At 38.9% G+C, this 25,398-nt stretch overlaps 1 pseudogene; it reads left to right on the top strand.

The window, feature by feature from the left end:
- The first annotated feature begins 317 nt into the window (after positions 1-317).
- LOC119506082 lies at positions 318-25,398 on the top strand (annotated as a pseudogene).

Here is a 25,398-nt window from a genome sequence, read left to right as displayed (position 1 = left end):
TTCGCAAAAGCTATGGTATTTTTTTTTCTATTTTGAGGCTTTTCAGAGCAAGCTAATCATGGGCACATTTCCAAATGTATAAGAATTAGAGAAAGGGTTTGATTGCTTAATTCTTGCCTCTGATTCAGAGCTTGTGTTAATTATCTAAAGCCAGAGTCCTCAGCATGCTCTGGAGAGCTCTGTGATCCACTGATTAGCAATGACAAGGCCATCTGGCCTTCCTGCAGCACATTGGAGAAAGTGTCTTTTGGCATAAAAATCAGGGATGCCTATAATTTAGAATGAATCAAGTGCTGCCACCACTTTTGCAGGGAATCATGCCTGACTACGACATGAGGCTTGTCCCAAAGGAAGTTATGTCTGTGCACACCGGTGGCATGATCTTGAAAATCAGCCTCCCTCCTCCCCATCTGTATAGCCCTCTCTTACATATCCTTTAGTGATCTTCCTCAGCAATCCTTTTTGATTGTTTTTCTTCCTCCATCAATTACTGCACCTAAGTTGACAAACTTGGATTTGAAGCTTGTGTGTACTTTCTAGTTGATTTTTAAACAGTCATTGAGGGGATGTGAAAATGAAGACAAAAAAAAGTTTTGGGTTTTTTTTTTTTTTTTTTTTTTTTTTTGTTAAAAAAGTTGGAATGGTCAGAAGGATGTAGCTGGGGAGCTAGGGATGGACATTGGATGGACTCACGGTAAGCTGGGCCAGCTCTGCCCTGCTCCAGCCTTATCCACACAGCCTGGCCCAGGAACTGAAGGAGAAACATTCCAATGGAGAGGGATTGGTCAGGTGCCAGCCGGTAAGCCTTGATGTGGATTGGCAGCATATATTCATAGAAATGTTGAATACAGCAAGCACACTTGACTTCTCCAAACCAATGATTTCCAGCCAATAGCTCCAGAGTGGTTTATACAGGAAAACCAAATGGCCTGTACCTTCTAGAATAATATAACCTCAGTCATCAGACCATGCATCCATTCTGGGAATAAGAATGGTCACTGCAATGTTGCCTGAAGACCTTTGTGACCTCAAGGATGAGATTTTCAATGCTGGCAGATCAAACACGGAAACAGCTGAATGGGCCAACCTCGCATGCTTAATTCATTAAATAGGTACATTGGTAAATCTCCCATATCAGTAGTAATTAGCATCAATTCTCCCTTTGAATCTCAGGGTACTGCATTTCATGTGTACTCCTTATAGTCTCATAGGCTTGATGTTACCAGTAAGTTAGGCAGGCTTTATATTAATTAAAATTTTTGCTTTTTAGTTTGCCCTAATTTCTTGAAGACTGACAGCTTCTCAATGTGAGCTATTTTGGTTGAGGGCTTTCTTGAAGTTAGCTTTTGAATTTGGGCCTTTTCCTGGAGTTAAACAGTCTGGGCAGGCCAGGCTGCAAATATCTACAGATTCTTCCCCATCAGGCTCTTCATAAACTAAACAATTTTGGATGATCCAGCGTGGACATTATATACTCACATAGGCGAGAACAAACACACAAGTACAAGAATTCCTATTCAGATGAGAACAGCTCTACACCTTGTGTTACAAACTATGTTCCACCAAAGCTGGAAGAATTACAGTCTTCCAAAAACCAGGATTAAAATTCACACTGGAAGGTACACTTATCACTCTTGATTATAAAAAGTACAACAGGTTTATCTGTCATGTATCTGACAAGGTGCTATGCAAATTCAGATATCCCAACTCTGTGCATGTCATCTGTGGTTTCTTATACTCAGTTTGGCAAGTGTCTATTCTCTATTGAAATTCTTTGGTGTGCCAGTATTCATTCTGAATATTAAGTTTTTTCCTCAAGCCTTACTGCTCTAAATAAAAAATAATAATAAGGAAATGATTATATCATTATTTTACTTTTCCCTTATAAGAGACCCAAGGCTCTGAACAAATATTTAGCCTGAATGAAAAAAGGAGTTAATTGCTCTTTGGAGAGGAACATTAATTCTTTCAACTTTCTTCTGTGTCATTTAACAAATTAGGCATTCCAAGGCACTAAATGGCTCTCTTGCGGACAGGCTACATTAACAACCCTGCAAACAACAACTCTTTTATTTATAATTTACTAATGATATCCATTTTATCATCTTGCCAACTCTTCATAATTGTTTGTGAGAAAGAAAACCAGGAAAAGCCAACTCTACGAATAGGTGAACTAAGAGTCTCTCCACTCATGGGTCTCACCAGTCAAGCCACAAGCAAATTCACCCTTGATCCCTGAAATAAAATTCCATAAAGTCATATTCAACAAATATTTATTTATTGAGGACCTACTATATGCCAGGAAATAAATGTAGGTCCATCTTCTCCAGGGGCCACTGGGCAATACATCATATTTATTTCAAATTACATGGCATCCCAGAACTGATATTGCCAGTTCTAACAAAAGGAAGAAAACAGAGGAGTTGTCCTCAACTTCAAGGAAAATCAGAAATTCTTATTGAGCAGGGATTGGGGTAGCCTCCTAGCGACCAAGATGGTGTTTTAATCTTCTGGGGTTTTTTTGTTTTTTGTTTTTTTGTTTTTCCTTTAGAGAAAAAGGTATGGCTGTCTCCCTCTGCTTTTATAAAAAGGAAGAAGTATGATTTCTAATCAAGGGATCTTCAGGAAGGAAGGAAGAAATTGCCTATGTTAAAATTTGTGGATATAAAGGCTGACTCTTGGAAGGGGCACTGAGATTTTGGCAATCTGTTAATCCCATCTCTTTATTGGGAAAAGAAAAAATAGTTACACGGAGGTACAGGATGTCTCAAACCCCATAAAGGGATCTTCTAGAGTAGCACCATCTAGTAGAACCTTCAGTGATGATGGAAATGTTCTATATCTCTGCTATGCAACACAGTAGCCATTAGCCAACGTGGCTATTGAGCCCTTAAATTGTGTGTAGTCCAAAAGGGGAGTGTATTTTTAATTTTATTTCATTTTAATCAATCTCAGTTTCAATAGGCACATGTGGCTAGTGGTCCTATTACTGTTCAGCACAGATCTAGAGGGCTTCTGAAACACTATCTGATAGCAATATTTATGAAATAGAATGGTTGAAACAAAAGGTCATCCTGTTCTGTATCTTGCCTACAAACAGATCAGGCACTAGATTACCCCCTCAAAAATACAGTCATCAATGTTTTCAAAAATATATATTGTATGCTCAAATTAAAGTACAATTGGATATCATTTTTAAGCTACTAGATTGGCAAAAACCAAAAAGATTCCTCGTATCTTTAAATCAGCAAGAGAGAAAAGACTTGGGACCTCTCATTTTTTCAATATCGATGGGGCTGTCACTTGACACAACCTCTTTAGTTTCTATCAAAATGTCAATGCAATATCTTTTGGTCCAGAAATTGTTTTTCTATGTATCTAGTCTACAGACATCATTTTACATCTTCATTTAGATGGATTTATATAAAGATATTTAATGCATATATAAATGATAAAAAGATATAAATGCATTAGTAGAGCATTACTTAAATAAATTAAGGAGCATCCATATAGTGGAACACAAAGCAGCCATTATAGTTAATGAGGCAGATCTATATATACCATTAAGGAATAATATCCATATATTTAAGTTAAACAAATTAAAAATGAAACAAGGAACACTAAGGTTTAGAATAGCAGGTATAACTAGTACATCAGAATCCCAGAAGGATACAGATGACACACTCTCTGGGTTATCAGACAGAGCTTAATAAAGGACTTGTTTATAAAGGTGTGGGCAGACTTTCCTGAGACCAACAAGGAACGTTACAGTACCTTGGGGCTAGCAATAGTAGGACACCTTTGCCACCCTGACTCCTAAAAGGGCAAAAGGAGAGAGAGAACTATGTGAAAAAGGCCACCAGACAAGCACTGGATGATGTTTCACAGAGGAAGGCTTCTCGTCTGCAGAGACCCAGCAGGTAGGGAGCCAGGAAAATAAATACCCTGACCTCACTCCTCTTCAGCCTTCTACTGGTGCTTGCCATTGGCCCAACTGGAAGCCCAAGGATGGCTGTTAGTACAGTCCACACAGGTTAGCTTCCAGGGCACAAAGCAGGGTAGACAAGGTCTTCAAGAGCAAACAGAAACAGAAGATATCCAGCAAGAAACCATGATATATGTGTGCATGTGTGTGTAAACTTGTGTAATCACATATGCTTTCATGTGCACATAAAAATCTGGAAGCATATATATAACATTTCTAAGAGTAACTGCTTCTCTGGAGAGGAATCATGAAATTGATGGGCAGGTGTGTGTGTGTGTGTGTGTGTGTGTGTGTGCATAAAAACATGCCCCAAAATCCCCAAAAGAGTCCCAGAGACTCCTTAACCTTTCCTTGTAGCCTTATCCACTATTAAATCTAACTTTTCTTTATGTCTGTTCTATTTTACTATGTATACTTCATCCCCTAATAAATTTCATAGTTTTGAAAATAGCCATCATCATACCCCTAACCTTCCATTAAATGGCTTCATGAATCTTCATGTCTTTAACCTTTCTTTATAAATAAAATGTTTATTTCTTTTGGTTTTTTAGTCTTTTAAAGATCCTTTTCAATTCCTCTCCCCATCTTTTTGAATACATAAAAAAAATTTATAGCTTTTATACCACTTATCAGTAAGTTGATAGTTTATTTGCATGAAAATGAACATTTTTAAATTGATCATCATGTTAGGACAGCCCTGATTTGATTGTGAAAGAGTTTTTCAAAAACTAAGTGTCTCATGAAGGAAGGCGATTTAACACACCCATAATTAATATGCATAGAAGAGAATTTCATATTTAAATTATCAGAAATTTACTACAAAAGCTAAAACCCATCTCAGACTCAATAGTAATAATGCCTAACATTTATTGAGCACTTACTATGTGTCAAAATTATACTAACTACTTTACAACATGTTATTATTTAATTCTCACAACCTAAGAAACAAATACCATTATTATCCCCATTTTACAATTAAAAGAAACTGGGGCACAGGGCACTCAGGGAACTTCCTCAAGATCACATTGGTATTATATTGTGAGAACTGGCTTCAAACTGTGCTTAACCACAGCTGAGCCCACATCCAACAGGAAGTCAGAGCATCTGTCCATAGGGTTGTGAAGTTCAAACACACTCTTTAGCCATCTTTCCCCACCCAGACATTTGCAAAGACATAGGACACTGTATCTTATTGGCCATCCCATAATAATGATAATGGAGAAAGATGTCAAGGAAGTACTGTTAAAATAAGAAAGTAATAGGGCAGTTGAGAATATTATAATCCCATTTGTGAAAAAGCAAAGATCTCGATTTATAAGATAAACATGATTATTGTTAAATATATTTTATAAATATATAGGATATATAGATACCAATGTGACTATAAATATTTCTATAATCATTGATAGTTTCTGGAAATATAAAAGAAGAATCTGTCAATAATGAATAGAGTTGCATCAGAGGAGTGCTCCAGAGGGTTAAGGGGGTGTTCGCTTTCCACTCCATCCTTCTGTACCATTTGGATTATTTATGAACATCTCCTACTTAATAGAAAATGTGTTATCACACTAATTACAGCAATATCTCATTTGGAGGCAAAGGCCAAGATGAGCTACATCCTTGATAATCCAATAACTTCATCACAAAAGAGCACTGCTTTCAATTGCCAATGTATCCAGTCTGGCATTTCTTCCAAGGTTATTAGTTTTAAATTCTTTGTTCTCTTTATCTTGTGAGCTAGTTATGTAAATAACTGTTATTAGGAGGAAAAATGTTAGCAGCTGCAAAATTTCTGTTTCAGTTTAGCTTCGTTGATGTTTTTTGAAAATTAAATACATCCAATAAAGAAAATACACACAATTTGTCCCACCATTGGCTTTAAAACCTGTAAGCCTTTTAACAGCCAACAGATAGCAAAAACCTGACCAGTGAAGACTGGTAAAGCTATATTTGATGGCTTACTCAAAAGGAAGAAGCATTAAAATAATAACTTGATTCTTCCCCTGTTATCCAGCAGGCTGTTGGGGCAGCAAATCATGTTAGCATTGGTCCAGGCATAAGATTTTGTGGAAGAACCAACAGTAGCTGGAATGGATTCAACTACAGGTTTGGCTCCTATCTTGTTAACCAGCCATGTCCTGCGATGGTTCATCATGGAAGGCCTTGATTGCCAAAGATAAGTCTTGGGACTAAACTGTTCACAAATGCAGTGCACTGTGGCAGATGTGCTACCAAACTCCAGAATCTAAGTGGGGGCTCTATAGCCAGTGAAGCCCAAATCAAAGGTACTCATTATAGCAACAACTTGTTGGAGACTAAAACATACATATAAATGTTCAGTGTCTGTTAACAGGAAATTGGTTAAATAAACTAAAGAACATACATGTACTGAAACACAAAGCAATCATTGAATCCACGCAAAGCATGGCAGAAATAAATTGTGCTCCTGTCACACAACATGACATCATTTCCTCCATTAGCCATTAATGTCAATGTCATGGACTTCTGAAAGCATGTTCTTCTCACATATTATATAGCCATATATTACAAATCAAGCATGAGGAGTTTACTTCCCTTGCCAGCATTCCCAGAGCTTAATCTTCTACAGGCCCTAGGCAGTATATGGCATTCACTGCCCTGCTAATCGTGACCAGTATGCCTCTTCTTTGTCTGCTAAGTGCCCTGTGACCTCTTAATTGGGCAAATCTTGGCCCCTACCTTGTTAATCAGCCATATTCTGAGATGGAGCATCTCACTCTAACTAATTCTGTCTGCTTGACTTATTCTGTTGCATGGTTCCTGAATAATAAGAATAATCCTTTCTTCAATGAGTGCCTTAATATTCCTGAGCTTCTATCACAAAAACCACACAATGGGTTGCCTTAAACAATAGGAATTATTGGCTCATGGTTTGAAGGCTGCAAGAAGCCCAAAATCAAGGTGTCAACAAGGCAATGTGTTCTCCCAAAGTGTGTAACATTCTGGTGCTGGCTGCTGGCAATCTTAAGGGTTCCATGGCTTGTATCCCTGCCTCATATCACAGGGCAATGCCCTCTACTTTCTCTTTTGAGTACTATTGACTCTGGCTTCTAGCGCTTTCCTGTGACTTTCTTTGACTATGTCTGAATTTCTTCTACTTACAAAGGACTCCAGTAATCCAGTCACATCTCCAAGAGATCCTACTTACAAAGGCTTCACATGCACAGAAAAGCAGATTATGATTAAGAACACGTCTAAATTGGGATTCATAATTCAACCTACCACAATGAGGATTTTTATGCAATATGGTGGTTAGAAGTGTGACACTTTGGTCGTCAAAGAAACCCAAGTTCCATTCCAAGCTCCATCACTGACTAGCTGTAGACCTGGCTAAGTTGCTGAAACTTCTGAGATTCAGTTCTCTCATCTTTAAAGTGGAACTGATATGTATCCTACTTGTTGTTAATAAGATAATGCAGGATAATAGTAAAGTACTTAACACAGTGCCTGGGAGATAGTAAATGCTCAAAAAATGGTAGTTTTTAATTCTAGAGCCTCTGAACTTTCTTCGTAACAGATTCTTTTCCCACCTTTCCAGCACATCTCCAAAGATCAAGAATATTTCAACCAATACACTGATACAGTAACAAAGCATCATTTGTCACTAAATGCAATGGACACATTTCAAACTAAACAGAATTTTATTAGACACATACAAAAGGTTTAACATCACAATAAAGAAAAGTCTCAAAATTATGCTTACCTTTGCAGTGGGCATATACTAGTATATGTGTCAAATTTGGTTAAAATCCAAAAATTTTAAATTAAGACAACATGAAGTACACATGAGACTGCAAATGGAAAAACTCAATCAAGTTAGTTTTCAATTTTCTGTGCTCGCAGGGACGGGAAACTGAATAAATGAAATCCATAGATCACACAAATGAAAAGAAATCTGGTTTAAAACAACAACTTAATCTTTTGTTTGTCTGAATATGTTACTGATTTCAGTTTCATCTTTGGCAGAAAGTGAAATTCCCCCAGGAGAACCAAGGAATGATGGAAGAAAAGGAAAAGCCATAGAAACACTAAATAAAGTGTACAAACCAAGTATTGGGGAACGGGTGCTGTTGTGGTGCTTGGTGTTTAGCCCTAACTGTAAAGTCTCCCTCCTTTCAGACAGTTCTGGAAGAAGAGGGCAGCCCCCAACAGCCCACACTAAAGCAGCTGGGAATCCACAGTGGAGCCCCAGTTTGGTTCAGACTTCCTGACCTCAAGAAAAGTAAGCACATACAGCCTGAGTAAATGATGCTGGCCCCCCCTCACCCCTCCATTCATACTTAAAAAAAAAAAATTATTTTTAAATACAAGCCCATTGTCACAAACTGGCAGGTGTGACCTGAATCCATCTGGTAGATGTGCTTTATTTGGCATGTAGAATTTAAAAGACAAAAAAAAAAAAATTTTTTTAATTGCTAACACTTAAAATGGAGAAATTTCACATAAAATCCAGATCTCTGGCTTCTCTTAAAAATGTCAAAGGTTTGGCAAGACCAGACCAGCATACCCAATGGAGATAAGTAAGGCATTCCCATTTATGTGAGGTGCATACTCTCCAGTTTGTCACATTCCCCACCATTCCCCATTCTGACCCCAGCCCACCACACTCATTTATATTAGCTGCCTGGCCCTGGTAAATATTTGAGTGCCCAGCAACTACCGGAAGGCTCTCAAGGATATCAAACCAAGTGTGAAAACCAAATGTCAGCAGCAACCAATATGCATGTTAACCAAAACTCAAATCATAAGAGCCGAGAACCAATTTGTTTAGTGGAAAAATCACTGAGTTGACTGTTAGCCTATCTGGGTTTCCTTTTTAGGACCACTACTGTGTAAAATTAAACAAGTTATTTATCTTTTATACATTTCAGTGTCTTCAAGTATTAAATGGGAATGATAACACCAGTGACATGGTGTATGTGGCAGAACCTAATTTTTGTTTTAAAATCCTTCATAAAGCAGAAGGTAAATACAGATTATGATACTGAATTACTCTAAGCAATCATTGTCACAAGAATAAATGAAAAAGTTACACCCTAGATGTTTCAACATTCCCACAAAAATACTCTAATTCATCAATGTACTGATGATTTCACATTATTCTCCATAGTTTGCAAATTCAAAATGTATGCATTTAACTACTGTAGCCACAGTTTAAATTTTTTGCTTCCAAGAGAAATAAAAGAAAAAAGAATATACCTTTATATCTTATTATACTTGGGTTTAATTATAGTTTAGGTCATAGATTCTGGTTTTCTGAAAGCTAGTGATATATCTGAGAAGCTTAAGGGAGGGTTTGGAGAAGGTGCAGATCATTCACCATATTTCCTGCCTAGAACTTCATTAAGTGGTGTCTGGATCTGATTGTACCCATAAAACTTGTGCACTCAAATGAATGTCAAATAAAGCTTTCTAAAGAGATCACAGCTCATTAAGCCTCTTCCTGCTGGAGACACAGGCAGAATTTGGGAGGAGAGATGGCTCTGACTGAGCACCTCATATCTGGCTTCTCTAATAAACCAAATTATTTCAAAGTCTGAGACACAAATAACATGAGCAGAGGCAAGGGGACGGCCAGAATAAGAACCTAAAGTCCAGAAGCAAGCAAACTTTTCACAATTTTCCCTCATCAGGCCAACAGTCTCAGGCCAACCAAAGAGAATTGTTTTAAGAAATACTGCATTAACCATGACAACCTTGGTGCCTGCTCCTCTCACAGCCACTAGCCTTAGGATTCCATGTTATCATATGGATAGCGTATCCTGCACCCCAACAAATGATAGGTCTCAAGACCTAGGGAAAAAACAAGAGAGATTTTCTTTCTTTGAGAATTTGACCAGGAAATACCAAGAGCACGGGCATTATTTTACCTCTCTTGTACCATTTATCACAATCTTCAAAAAAGTAATTAGTGTACGTGTCTGTCTCATGCCAGATTTTAGGACCTAGTGTCTGGTATACGGTGGGCACCTAATTCGTTCTCCTTAAATTGAACTAAATTGAATTCATTCTCTATTAACAGCAACTCCATCTTAGCAGCTCAAAGGATCTAAAAATCTCAACCCATTTTATCTGTCTAGGATCTTATTTTGAACTCAGAGTACATTATGGTAAAATGCCCTTCACAACTGGGCAAAATGATAAATCTGTTTGCAATATACTTAGATCAAACTGTGCACAGCGGGCTCTCCTAGATTCTATACAAGCAGACTGATAATGTAATCCACACAGATAGCTCCTAGCTGCAAGGTATACCACCGCCGATATTGCTCAGCCCCTAAAATTCAGTCTCAGAGTAGGAGCAGTGAGTTTCCCCAGCTCCCCTCCCAAACCTTCACCTGCAAGGCACAGCTTTAGTCAGCATTTCTGCAGGGTTGGAGGTGAAAGAGTACAGTGGATAAATGTTAGACAGACTTGCATTCAGTTCCTGCCTCTGGCACTAATTCATGGGGCAAATGCCTTAAAATCCCTGTGCCTTGGTTTCCTCGTCTGTAAGACAGGATGATAGTTCTTACCTTACAGGGCACTCATGAAGATTAAATGAAATAATATATGTAAAGGGCTCGGTTCAGTGCCTGGCGCACAATAATTGCATAAGCAACATAACCACTTCTACAGTGTGGGGAGAAGCGTATACACACAGCGGGCCCCGCGTAAGCCTGAGGAAAGTGATGCTGCGATAATGCTCAGAGTCTGCCGCCAGGCTCCATCTGGGCTACACGTAGGCTCTGCAGGTCCAAGTCAGTGCCCCTAACTGTAAAGAAAAATAAATGTGCACCCTGGGGATCTACTGGAGGCTTGAAATTTCATTGAATTCTTAAGTTTTGCAGTAAAAATTCATGTAAGTTTTTAATTTATTTGCAAGCAAATCTGCCTTTCTTTTAACATAACAATAGTATTACTTCCCCGTAAATCTGAGTAAAATTGAATCTCAGGAGATATGCCATGATTATGCCTATCTCTTGGCACCTACCCAGGCACTAGGGGATAAACAAACCTTAATCTGCTATCAATGTAGGATTGTCTTTCCATTAAAAAACGATTGTGTAGGTCCAACTGGGGAAACTGCAGCATCTCATTATTGATTTTAAAAACCCTGAGATCCAAAGAAGCTGAATCAGACACATAGAGCCAGAAGGGAAGGACGGAAATAGGGATCAGCTCTCCTAGTTCAGTCCACTTTCCTCTTTGGTCGTAAACATAAAATAGCGAACAATGCGTTTAGACACAAAGTTAGAACAACCTGAATAGTATGAAAGGAATCACAAGTGCTGCAGGCATCCTCAGGGATCATAACATTGAAGAAAAGGGATTGCTGTTTTCCATTTGAAGGTAAAATGTGATAACACCTTTGTTACTAAGTTTGGGAAAGGGAGTTTGCATTTGATGACTTCATAAAAGTCTCCAGCTCCTCCTCAGACACACTGCTATCGACAACCACTTTCAACTCTAATATATGTGGCAATTGAAATACATTTTTAAATATATATATATATTATTTATTACACTAGCATTTCTTAAAGTGCATTTCAGAGAACATGTTTTACTGTGAGTTAGCAAATGTTATGTAAATAAAGGGTTTCATAACAAATGCCAAAGAGCTTTAGGAAACACTGTGTTAAACCAAGTTTAAAATTGTTCTTTTATTATAGGACTTCTCATAGTCTTCAGTGCATTGTGACTCTCAGAAGAAGGCAGGTAGGAAGTGTTTCCCAAACTTATGGAACCACAGAGCCCTTTTATCAGAGATATTACTCAAGATTTGCTGGGATTGAGGTCAAAGAAAAGAAGCACAGATAGAAGATTTAGTTTTGTTGTTTTGTTTTTGTTTTTGTTTTTTGACAACTCAGCCCAGTATATTTCAAACAAAAGGAAGAATTTGACCTGAATTATCTGGATATTTATTTCAATTAGTGTTCTGGTTTGCTAAAGCTGCCATCATGCAAAATACCAGAAATTGATTGCTTTTTTAAAGGGGATTTATTAGATTACAAATTTATGGTTCTAAGGCAATAATAGTATCCAAACTAAGGCATCAACAAGAGATTCCTTCACTGAAGAAAGACCAATGGCATCCAGAATACCTCTGTCAGATGGGAAAGCACGTGGTGTCTGCTAGTCCTTTGCTTCTGGGTTCTGGTTTCAAAATGGCTTTCTCCAAAATGTCTCTGGGCTTCTTTCTCTCTTAGCTTCTCTCTCTCAGCTCCTGTGTGTCATTGCTTGTTCTCCCAGGGCATTTCTCTCACGCATCTGAGAGTCCTCTCTCAGCTTCTCTGGGGCTTCATCTCTTGGCTTAGCATCTCCAAACACCTTTCTGTCTGCATCTCCAAGCATCTGGGCCTGTGTTGGCTGTGAGCTGTCTCTCTCTCCCTGAGCTCTCTTAAAGACTCCAGTAAACTAATCAAGACCCACCTTGAATGGGCAGGGTCACACCTCCGTGGAAATAATCTAATCAAAAGGTCTCACCCACAGTTGGGTGGGTCACATCGCCATGGAAACAACCTAATCAAAAGATCCCATAATAAGTATGCCCCCATAGGATTGCATTAAAGAACACAGCTTTTGCAGGGGACATAATAGATTCAAACCGGCACAGTTAGCCATTCTAATTTAATGTACAATGAAAGCTTCTGAGTCTCTGCTATTCACTTCTTGCCCATCACCCTATATTTTCTATTCTAGAGAACTTCAGTAGGCTGACAGCATATGAAAATCTGGATTTATACAAAAAAGGAAAAAAAGCAAAGGAATACATCATAAAGTGATTCCCCATAAAACTCTTTAAATCATACATTCTCCCAGCATATTTAAAATATAATTTTATTTACAAAATAAAATAAATTTATTTTCTTGCAACTTTTCAGTGTAACTCCTGACTTACAGCAAAGTGCAATTTCATATGGTATTTCACAGTGGTCACTTCTTTGCCCATATACATATGTGAATACATTTCTTTAAAAAAAAAAAAACATGAGCTTTATTCAATGTGACACCAAATATTTGTTTTACTATTTTGCCTTTCCATGTTGCTATCACATAAATACAATCTGCATGAAAAAAATCACAAGCTATGCCTTTATATTACTTGGGCAAACAATTTGGAACTATGTTGTTTCTGCCCATAACAATTTTCATGAGATGAGATAACAAGTATATTGGGGGATGGAAGTTATATCAGGACCACCTGCCCGCCTTTTTCAAACTAAAGTACTCAGGCATCTCCCCTCAGATTTTCCCCTGAGGTGAAAGTCTCTGCATTACAGTGTTAAAATAGTAGAAGTTAGATGTATCACAAAGAAGTGTTAGAGCATGAAAATTATAGAGAATCAGAAATGTAGGATTATGATTTCCAAAGTGGGGCTATATACACCAGAAAACATGTTTTAAAATAACAAAATTTCTGTTTATATTTTCATCTAAAAAATTGGAAGATAGACTTTCCTAATAGTTAATGTACAGATTGACAGTAGTACATGAAAATGATTTTTTAAAAAACAAAATATATGTACACAAACATTTTACAGAAAGACATAGGAAGAATACATGCAATTAAAGAGGCTGTGGCTTTGATTTGCATTTCCCTAATGGCCAATGATATTGGGCATCTTTTCATGTGTTTATTGACCATTTGCATATCTTCTTTGGAGAAATTCTAGTCAAGTCCCTTGCCATTTTTGTTGTGAACCCTTTAGAATCCCTTCTTACTTCTTTCTGTGCATATTTTCCCAATATTTTCTTTGTGGTTACCATGAGGCTTAAATTTAACATCTTAAATCTGTAACAATCTCATTTGGTTTGATACCAACTTAAACTGCTCCTATGCATCTCCATCCCCCCCACACCATTATGCAGTTCTTACATGTTAATTTAAGTCCAAAACCATTAACTTATCATTACTTTTTATGCATTTCCATTTTAGACAGTGTAGGAAGTAAAATGTGGAGTTACAAGGCAAAAATACAATATTACTGGCATTTATATTTATCCATGTTGTTACCTTTACCAGAGATCTTTACTTTTCATATGACTTCAGTCTATTTTCTAGAGTTCTTTCCTCTCAAACTGAAGAAATCCCTTTACTATTTTTTGTAGGCAGCCCTATTGGTGACAAACTCTTACAGCTTTTGTTTATCTGGGAATGTCCTAATCTCTCCTTCCTTTTCGAAAGACAGTTTTACTGAGTATAGAATTTATGGTTGACAATATTTTGCTTTCTGCACTTTGTATATGTCATCCCACTGTCTTTCTGCTTCATGGTTTCCCATGAGAAATTGGCACTTAGTCTTATTGAGGTTCCCTTGTATGTGACACATTGCTTCCCTCCTGCAGCTTTCAGAATTCTCTATCTGGCATTCGACAGTTTGATTATTGTATGTCTCAGTATGAATGTATTTGGGTTTATACTGTTTGGAGTTTATTGAGCTTTTAGACATGTATATTCATGTCTTTCATTAAATTTGTGAAGTTTTCAGCCAGTATTTCTTCAACAATTTTTTTCTACCCCATTATTTCTTTCTTCTCATTCTGGGACTCCCATAGTTTGCATATTGGTACACTTCATGGTGTCTCACAAGTCTCTCAGGCTCTGTTCCTCATCTTTATTCTTTTTTCTTTCTGCTCCTCAGAATGAATGGTTTCAGCTGTTTTATTTCCAAGTTCACTGATTCTTCCTTCTACCATCTCCAATCTACTGATGAACTCCTCTAGGGAAATTCATATTTCTGTTACTGTGATCTTCAGCTCTGTTTGATTAATTTGCATGATTTCTATCTCTTTGATATTCTCTTTGTGTTCATCTGTTGTTTTCCTGATTTCCTTTAGTTGTTTTTCCATATTATTCTTGGCTCTTTGAGCATATTTAGGGCCATTTTTAAAAATCTTTGTCTAGATAGAGAAAGAAGATGGCAGCATAGAGAGGAGTGGAAGTTAGTTAGTCCTGCTGGAACAACTAATAAACAAATGGGAACAACTAGTAAATAATCTGGAATAACTGCTGGGGGACAAACATGACTGTCCACACATCATACACCAACCTGGATTAGAAGGAATGCCTGAGATTGCAACATAAAATCTGTAAGTAAAAACTGTGGACTCGAGCTGAGAGCCCCTCCCCAACGGTAACCAGAACTGCAAAACCTCGCTGTGATAGAGAGCAGCACTCTCTGAACAAGCAAATATACCTCAGTCCAGCTCCAATTGGGGTTTTGATTAACAAACGAGGACTGCCCAATACAAACTACAAACTACAAATCCCCAACAAGCAGACAGAGGCTTTTTGTGATGACTGACCTTAAAGAGCCAGTGGACTTCTCTGTGCTGGACAGGGAGCCCAGAGGACTAGATGTTATCTCTGGCCAGTGGGTGAAGCTGGGGGTACTGTGGACTGGCCCTGAAGGGGGACTTTCTGTCCCTTTTTCTCTCTCTCAACCTGGGCTGCTCAGTGGAGAAAGCTGCAGCAATTTTCAGTTCCCAGCTCTCTGACCTAGACAAGGGTGGAGATAGCAGTGTCAAAGAGACAAAGAGCCTATTTAAATGCAAATGAAAACTCTCTAGGGGGTGTATCTTCCCTAAGGAGAAGGAGGTGGTACCCAGAACTATTACCGGCCTCCCATTCAGAACCAGATCCCAGAGCCTGAGGGAAAACAGCCAAAACAGAAACTAAAGACTAAGGGGGCCACACCTACTTACACCAGTCAAGAGCTGCAGGCTGACAGGCACTACCTGCTGGGCATGTTAGGAAAAGCACAGTGGCTTGAGGCCTCACAGGATGTATCAATCTTCTAATACACACTGTCAGGGAGACCTGATACTGAACATTGCTCCTTTCTGAGATTTGAGCCCGTTCTGGTCTGGGAATACCTGATTGGGGTAACGAAGGAAACCAGATGCCTAGACAACAGAAAACCACAACCTACACTAAGAAAAAGGAAGTTATGGCCCAGTCAAAGGAACAAACTTATGCTTCAACTAATATACAGGAATTAAAACAACTAATGCTTCAATTCAAAAATTTAGGAAAGATATGGCAAAGAGATGAATTGTATAATAAAAACACTGGGTGTTCTAGTTTGCTAATGCTGCTAGAATGCAAAATACCAGAAATGGATTGGCTTTCATAAACAGGGGTTTATTTCATTACACAGTTACAGTCTTAAGGCCATAAAGTGTTCAAGGTAACGCATCAACAATCAGGTACCTTCACTGGAGGATGGCCAATGGTGTCCAGAAAACCTCTGTTAGCTGGAAAGGCACATGGTTGGCATCTGCTCCAAAGTTCTAGTTTCAAAATGGCTTTCTCCCAGGACATTCCTCTCTAGGCTGCAGTTCCTCAAAAATGTCACTGTTAGTTGCACTTGGGGTATTTGTCCTCTCTTAGCTTCTCCGGAGCAAGAGTCTGCTTTCAATGGCCATCTTCAAACTGTCTCTCATCTGCAGCTCCTGTGCATTCTTCAAAGTGTCCCTCTTGGCTATAGCTCCTCTTCAAAATGTCACTTTCAGCTACACTGAGTTCCCTCTGTTTGTCAGCTCATTTATATGGCTCCAGTGATTTAATTCAGACCCACCCTGAATGGGTGGGGTAACACCTCCATGGAAATTATCCAATCAGAGTCATCACCCACAGTTGGATGGGGCACATCTCCATGGAAACATTCAAAGAATTACAATCTAATCAACACTGATATGTCTGCCCACACAAGATTACATCAAAGAACATGGCTTTTTCTGGGGGACATAATATGTTCAAACCAGCACGTTCCACCCTCTGGACCCCAGAAAAACATTCTTTCCAAATACAAAATACATTCATCCCACAACAATATCACAGAAACTTAAATCATTTCAGTAACAACAAGATCCCATCAAAATCAATTATAGGCAATTTGGTTTAATGCTATCTTTCCTTTTGTTGCTTCCTAGCTGTCATGTTTTGTCTTGTTTTTCTCTTTCTTTTTTCTTTTTCTTTTTTCTCTATATCTTCTTTGACTCTTCCTCCTTCTTTATGGAAGAAATGGAGATGTCCTTATATAGATAGTGGTGAGGGTGGTGAATACATAAATACGTGACTATACAGGGAACTGTCGACTGTTTACTTAATACGGAATGTATGGTGTGTGAACAAAACCATCCTTAAAAAATGGGTTGATGAAGAAACCTTAAGAGCACTATATTGAGTGAAATGTCAGCCACATAAGGACAAATATTGCAGGGTATCATTAATATGAACTAATTATAATATGTAAACACATAGACACAAAATGTAAATCACCAGGATATAAAATGAAGCTAAAGAATGGGAAATGGTTGCTTATTATGAGCAGAATGTTCAACTTGGGTGAACTTAAGTGTTTGAAAATGGACAGAGGTGATGGTAGCACTTTGTGAGAATATCTAACAGTGCTGAATGGTGTGTGAATGCAGTGAAAAGGGGAAGCTCAGAGTCATGTATGTCACAAGAAAGAAAGTTGGAGGTTAAAAGATGGGAATGTATAAAACAGTGAATCCTGTGGTAGGCAATGTCCATGATTTACTGTACAAATATTAGAAATTTCTTTCATGAACCTGAACAAGTGTATGACACTATAACTAGAAGTTAATAATAGAGGGGCATATAGTGAGAAAAGTATACCTATTGCAAGCTATATACTACAGTTAGTAGCATTTTAACATTCTTTCGTCAACAGTAACAAATTACTATACTAATACTATGAGTCAATATGGAGGGGGAGTGGTTAGGGGTATGGGAGGATTTAAATTTCTTTTTTGTTTTTTGTATTTATTTCTTTTCTGGAGTGATAAAAATGTTCTAAAAATTGAAAAAAATTAATTGTGGTGATAGACGAACAGCTGTATTATGGTACCATGGGCAATTGATTGTACACTTTGGATCTTTGGATAATTGTATGGAATATGAACAATCTCAGTAAAAAATATAGAGAAAACAAAAAGTCTTTTTCTAGTATGTCCAAGCTTTGGTCTTATTCAATGATTGCTTCTAATTCTTTAATCTCTTAGTATGGGCTAACATTTCCTGCTTCTTTGTATGTTTTGGAATGCTTTGTTTTGACCCAGACATTTTGATATTTTAATGTGTTATCTCTGAAATTTAGACACTAAGGTGTCTGTTCTTTAAGCTTGTATCCAGCTAGTGTTATAACAGAGATTTCCTGGAATGCCAGGACCTAACCAAGAAAGACAGGAAGGAAGGGAGGGAGGCAGGGAGGGAGGGAGGGAGGGAGGAAGGAAGGAAGGAAGGAAGAAAGGAAGAAAGGAAGGGAGAGAAACAGAAATGCTTTTCTCAGTCCTTGCTGATTGTCTTGTGTGAATGTGCTTCTTCAGAGTTCAGCCATACAATGAGTTTAGAGAATAACCACAGGCAAAAGAGTAGGGTTCTCCCCAATCTTTTCTGGACATGGGGTTTTGTCCTGGTATGCACTCACGGCTCTAGGAATCCTCCCATTTACACAGATCCAAATGTCCCCTTTCCCGAGGAAACAGCACTTCCTCATGGTCTTGGGCACTACACTGTATGTTCCATAGCCAGAAAAACTTTTCCCAGGCAACTTCAATTTGTCTTTTCTCCTACAGAATTCTATAGGAGAGCTCTGCAGGCAGCCTTTTACACTAAGGGCACAGTCTGGGATGCTGAGCCCATAACAAGTGCCTTGGCTCAGTCCTCCAGGCCATCACCATACAGATTGGCAGAGATGTTCACATTCCCGGTAAGTGCATGACAGTCACTGTGCTCCCTCCAGAACTGGGACCAGGGACCCATCCTGGGAGGAACAGGGGCTGGCTCTGCACTGAGCTGGTGAAAGAATGGGTGAGGGGCCAGCCAGGGGGCCACAAGACCCTTCCATTTTTAAGTTACCTTTCTCTTGATTCAGTACTTGCCATGTTACTCAAACCACTTCTGTTTTCCGGAGCTTTGAGAAAGAACATTCTGTCAACTCTTTTTGTGCTTAAAGCTTCTGTGCTGAATAACATCCTGGAGTGACTTACTCTGCCATCTTGTTGAAAAGAAAGTTCAAGATCTGGTAAACATTTAAGTCTTTAATTTAAAAATGTAACCTGAACATATTTGTTGTTTTGAATGGAAATGAGGTTTTTGAAGCTCGTAAGGATCTAACTAGATTTCTTACTGATTAAAACAATGCGAAGAAATCAGTTTGCGTAAGAAGTTAGACTCTTCTTGTAAGGCTATGATCAGTCTCCAAGCTGAGTTCTCCAAGTTTACTGTGTGGTCATACAGCTGTGCTTTTGAGAAAAAAAAATTTTTTTCCTTATCATAAGGTAAGTTTTGATATTTTTTAAGGGTAGTAAATCAAAAGAAAAGTCCAGCCTTTCTGAGTTAATTATATACACAAAATAAGTTAATATAATTATGTTTCAATAATTATGTGTTCTTCAGATTAAAAGAATCATACCCATGTTCATACAAGAGGCTGACACAAAAACTATCTGCAAAATATCTTTTTCTTTGTGTTTAAACACACTTGACAAATGATTCAGAGTACACTTTTTGGGATAAATCAAAGGCAGGAGATTTGTTAACATCTTGATAGTCCTCAACATGTTCTAATGACTAGGATAATCAATGACTAGGTCCTTATAAAATCAGTTATGCATCACTGCTGAATATGGAATTTCCTGTATTCTTATATTGGTAATTATTATAATTAACCAGAGCCATTTAATCATTTTGTCCGTAAGGTTTTCTACTTTTTCCTTATATTCACCTAAAAGCCCCAGCCATAAACCTAAGATCAGGAACTGAGTATTCTCAAAGAAATACCCAAAGAACCTCAGTAAAGGAGTATAGCAGGGACTCTAGACTATTGACACAACAGGGAAGAAATTGATGGGTACCACTGACATCAGCATCACAAACAGTCATCTATGACTGAGTGACGATTTCCAGGGCAGTTTGGTCCCAAAATTGAAAACTATATGAGGTAGATGGCTTCCATCCGAGCCCAGATATTCTCCAGTAAATCACTGATTGCCATGTGCTGCTTTGCATGGTTTTGTTCTTTGTGCTCACAGCTATCTTCTTGCCTCTCTGCTGGCTCAAGGTTCTAAATTGTTAGTAGATATCCTTAATTTTTATCACAGCAATCCCAAGAATCTTACCCAACACTCCATGGTTGGAGAATCAATTATTCAGACTCTGGCAAAGCTGAACAGTCCATAGCCAAACTAAAGGGAATATTTGAATAGACTATGGAACATATGGGCATGTTTCAAACTCTATTAATATTCCTTATCTTAGCTTTGCCTATGTTACAAGTGCCATGTATATGATCTCCAGAGTCTTAAATGCTGATCTGCAGTTGCCATCATGTCAGATAATTCAACAACTCATTCTGCAACTACAGAAACATGAAAGACTAATTCTAGTTCAACTGCAGACAACATTCTCTGAACAACTTTCGACCAGTACACTCCAGAAAATAGTGCAGATATGGATTGATCATATCCCTAGGAGATGGCAGTCTCTCCTTCAGCAGAGGATGAAAAATGACCAGAAGGAGATAACTGAGAATTGAAAGAGGAATCAACAATTTGTGAAACTGTTATGACTCACAAATTGGATAAATTATACCAAATCAAGTCATGCAAGACACATGACAAACTGTCTAAGCCCAGACTTTTTATAACAGCAGGTCATTCAGACCCATAAGTTCTAAGACCAGACCACAGACTCACTTAGTTTAGAAATGCTGACCAGTCCCACCAAAACCACCCTATGAGTACTCTTCCCTAACTCTCCTTTTGAGATACCCAAGGCGCTGAGGGTGTGCATGCTTCTCTGCTGAAGGAAGCTAAGAAATTTAACTTTGGCTACAGATATAATTCTGATGTTCTTTGGCCAGTGGGTCTTAGGAAGGTCATAAACCTAATCTTGCCACCTACTGAGTCTTGATAAAAAGGTCTGTGGGAAGGGGGGCATTTTAAGCACAAAAGGAAAGTTAAGGGGGAGACAACCTGGAAGAAAAGAAAGAAAAAGTGAGAAGGAGAAAGTGAGAGAGAGCAAGAAAAGAAAGGGAAAGAGAGAGAAAAAGAGAGGAGGAGAGGAGAGGGGTGGGGAGAGGAGAGGAGGGGAGGGGAGGGGAGAGGAGACAGGGCCTAGAAAATGGGGCTCTTCTTTGATAATATCAAGATCACATTAAGGTTCTTTGTAAAATGACTCGATGCCTAGTTGTCTATATCCATCTCCATGGATCTTAGAATATTGCAAACAATTAGCAGGTACTACATAAATATCAATGAAAATAACAATAGCAACAAACTTTCATATTTATACAATGACATAAGTACACCAAGCATTGTTTGTGCCATTGCCTTATTTGAGAAAATCAACAACCCTGGTCTTATTTCTCATTTTAGAGACCAAGTCTCAAAGGAACTAGGTACCTGACTCAGTGTCAAGCAGTTAAAAAAAAAGAAAAGAAAAAATGGAACCAGAACTCAAAGTCAATTGTTAACCACCATGATAAAATCCTTTCCAATTTTTGCAGGGACTTAATAAAATAAGAGCCTTTGTCACCATATGCCTCATATTATCAGAGATGTTAGGAGGTAAGGCATTGTTCTTTTTAAAACAAATCCAGAGCTCTTTTTAAAAAAAAGTGTTGTGAATAAAAACAAGCCTATTTATCATCATTTTCTTAGACCATACCCTGTATGCAGTCAGAAGTGGTTTCAATTAGGTACTTACTATTATGGAAAGTTTTCATTAGCGTTAACAAACACTCTCAGTAATACTACCAAAGTTTAAACCTCACCTTATCACAAGGTCACACACAGTCAAATGCTTTAAAAAGGCAACATCTGTGTTATCATCTTATTGGCGTAATCACCTTTTATTTGGTCAGTGTATTTGAAATGTACACATGGCCTCAGGTAGAAGCAATGGCCCATGAAGAAATTTATGGCATTTTATTATACTGGACTATTAAGCACATTCATAGTTCATAAAATTTAATGGTCTATCTGTACTGATTTATTTTTAAGTCAGCCAGAGGCTTTTAGGAGACCAAAACATGACCAAATGTCATCAACTGCTCTGTCAAGCTTAATGTTAGCATTTAAAGTCTTACCCCAAACTTACAAAGTAACTAACTTCCCCAGCATAAACATAACTTAAAATACTTCCTGACCTACCAGCAATTTCTCTGAGCTGAAAGTATATATTCTTTCTGGAGTACTAAGTCAGAAATGTTACAAAAGAAGTCAGAGGGAATCACTAACATTTCCCAAACCAAAGACTCTGGACCAAATGAAAAGCAGACACAAGCAGGCATCCTGGAAATCAGGACAGTCATATTTACTGGTGGAGAGAGGAGTCAAAGGAATATTAATGGGAAATAGCTCTCTAATAAACACACCAAGTGTAAGGACCTAAATCTAAACACATAATGAATACTAACCAGAAAATGTGCAAGTTCAGTCTGTCATTACATGTTTTAGCATTTTCATTTAAATTGCTAGCTAAGGAGGAATTTCCATTTACACTGCTAGCTCTCTATCTGCTCATCGATAAATCATCCATTGCATATATGTGTTTTTTTCCAAAAACGAGCAGCTAAAGTGACAGGGGATTCACTGCAATTTCTTTGCAAGACATTCATTTGATCAGTGCTACTAAACTAATGACTCCTTATTTTATATATGCATCCCTTCTCAAATCTACATGTGTCTACAAAATGCATTAATGAGCAATAAAAAGAGCAAAAGGACAATAAAACAGAAAAAAAATAGAAAGCCCTCAATTAACTACAAACTGAGAGAAAGTCCTAGGTAAAATTGCTGTAAAGCATGCTATCTCTGTCCCTGATATTTCATCCAACATCTCATCTAGGGCAGGACTGGGCATAGTCAGTGCTGTGTAAATAGAATTTGATTGTTGAATGTAGGAAAGAAAAATATAAGCATGGAGAATGAAAAAAGAATTCATGCCTGTTCTTTTAAGAGCTCCACATCTCCTTTTTGGGAAGCGTTTCTTTCCTCTGAACTCAAGAAACACTAAGGATTCATCAAACTATTCTAATTAAAAACCATCATCTTATTTGCATTTCTTTGACATGAAACTTTCAGTTCACATCTTTTGATGTCTTGTTGAGTCTATAACCCGTATTTTCACCCTTGCTATGATTGTCTCTTGAGTCTTTATTTTAGTAGCTTCATTTTCCTTCTGATTATAAAAACAATGCATATTCAGCACAAAAAGGAATCCGAAAATATGGAAGATTATAAAGAGGGAAATAGAGGTCAAGGGTGATGCAACCCCTTAGAATTAACCACTGCTAACATTTTAGTGACTTCCCTCAAGACTTTTCCCTTTTCATATTGTTCCAGCTTGCTAATGCTGCCATTATGCAAAATACCAGAAATGGATTGGCCTTTATAAAGGGGATTTATTAAGTTAAAAATTTACAGTCCTAAGGCCATAAAAGTGTCCAAACTAAGACATCAACAAGAGGAAGAATGGTTGATGGCATCCTGAACACCTCTGCCAGCTAGGAAGGCTTGGGCTGGCATCTGTACTTATCCAGGGCAAACTCTAAATTTCATCTTTTAACTTAGCATCTCCAAACGTCCTTCTGTCCACATCTCCAAACATCTTCAAGTGCCAGCATCAGTGTCTTTGTTGACTCCTGGCTCTCTTAAATACTCCAGTGAACTAATCAAACCCCACCCTGAATGGGCAGGGTCCACACCTCCATGGAAATAATTTAATCAAAGTTCTACCTTAATTGACAGACTAATCAGTCTGCTCCCACAAGATTGCATTAAAGAATATGACTTTTCTGGGGGATATAATATATCCAAACTGGCACACATATATTCAAAATGAGACCACATTACACATACCATTTAATATTTCTTTGTTTAGCTTCATTTTTCAAGAACATTGCTGACCTAGTACTGTGAAATGAACCTATGGCTCCCACCTTATCACTGTGGTTGAAACATTTCAACACAAGTCTGAGAATGTTTTCAATTTAGCTTATAAGTATATCCTAGAGCTGCGTCCATATCCCGAGTCCTGGCCTCTTGCTTTACTTCCCAGACAACATGAGCTTCACCACCTGCTCCACCACATTCTCCACCAACTGCCGATCCCTGGGCTCAGTCTAGTTGCCCAGCCACCAGGTCCAGCAGGCCAGCAGTGCAGCCAGCATCTATGCAGGCACCAGGGACTTGGGCTCCCGGATCTCCGTGTCTCACTCCTCTAGCTCCCAGGATGGCTGGGGGTCCGGAGGCCTGGCTGGTGTGGTGGCTTGGGGTCTGGCAGGAATGGGGGGCATCCAGGGCAAGAAGGAGACCATGCAAGACCTGAACGACTGCCTAACCTCCCTCCTGGACAGGGTGAGGAGCCTGGAGACTGAGAATCAGAGACTGGGGGGCAAAATTCGGGAACACCTGGAGAAGAAGGGACTCCAGGTCAGGGACTGGAGCCACTACTTCAAGATCATCAAGGAACTGAGGGCTCAGATCTTTGAAATTTCTGTGGACAATGCCCACATCATTCTACAGATTCACAATGCCTGGCTGGCTGCTGATGACTTCAGAGTCAAGTACGAGACTGAGCTGGCCATGTGCCAGTCTGTGGAGAGTGGCATCCATGGGCTCCGCAAGGTCACTGATGACACCAACTTCACTCAGCTGCAGCTGAGACTGAGATCGAGGCTCTCAAGGAGGAGATGCTCTTCATGAAGAAGAACTATGAGGAGGAAGTAAAGGGCCTAGAAGCTCAGATTGCCAGCTCTGGGCTGACCATGGAGGTGGACACCCCCAAGTCTCAGGACCTCAGCAAGATCATAGCAGACATCGGAGTCCAGTAAGATGAGTTGGCTCAGAAGAATCAAGAGGAACTGGACAAGTGCTGGTCTCAGCAGATTGAAGAGAGCACCACAGTGGTCACCTCTCAGTCTGCTGACATAGGAGCTGCTGAGATGACACTCACGGAGCTGAGACATACTGTCCAGTCCTTGGAAGTCAACGTGGACTCCATGAGAAACCTGAAAGCCAGCCTGGAGAACAGCCTGCAGGAGGTGGAAGCCCACTATGCCCTGCAGATGGAGCAGCTCAACAGGGTCCTGCTGTACCTAGGGTAGGAGCTGGCACAGACCTGGGCAGAGGGGCAGCAACAGGCCTAGGAGTATGAGGCCCTGCTGAACATCAAGGTAAAGCTGGAGACCAAGATTGCCACCTATCGCCGCCTGCTAGAAGACGGAGAGGACTTCAGTCTCAGAGATGCCCTGGGCAGCAGCAACTCCATGCAAACCATCCACAAGACCACCACCCGCGGGATCGTGGACGGCAATGTGGTATCTGAGACCAATGACACCAAAGTTCTGAGGCACTGA

This window comes from Choloepus didactylus, chromosome 11, assembly GCF_015220235.1.
Source record: "Choloepus didactylus isolate mChoDid1 chromosome 11, mChoDid1.pri, whole genome shotgun sequence".
NCBI classification, from domain to species: domain Eukaryota; kingdom Metazoa; phylum Chordata; class Mammalia; order Pilosa; family Megalonychidae; genus Choloepus; species Choloepus didactylus.
Note: the sequence above shows the minus strand (reverse complement) of the source record. Positions and strands in the feature narration are given on the sequence as shown.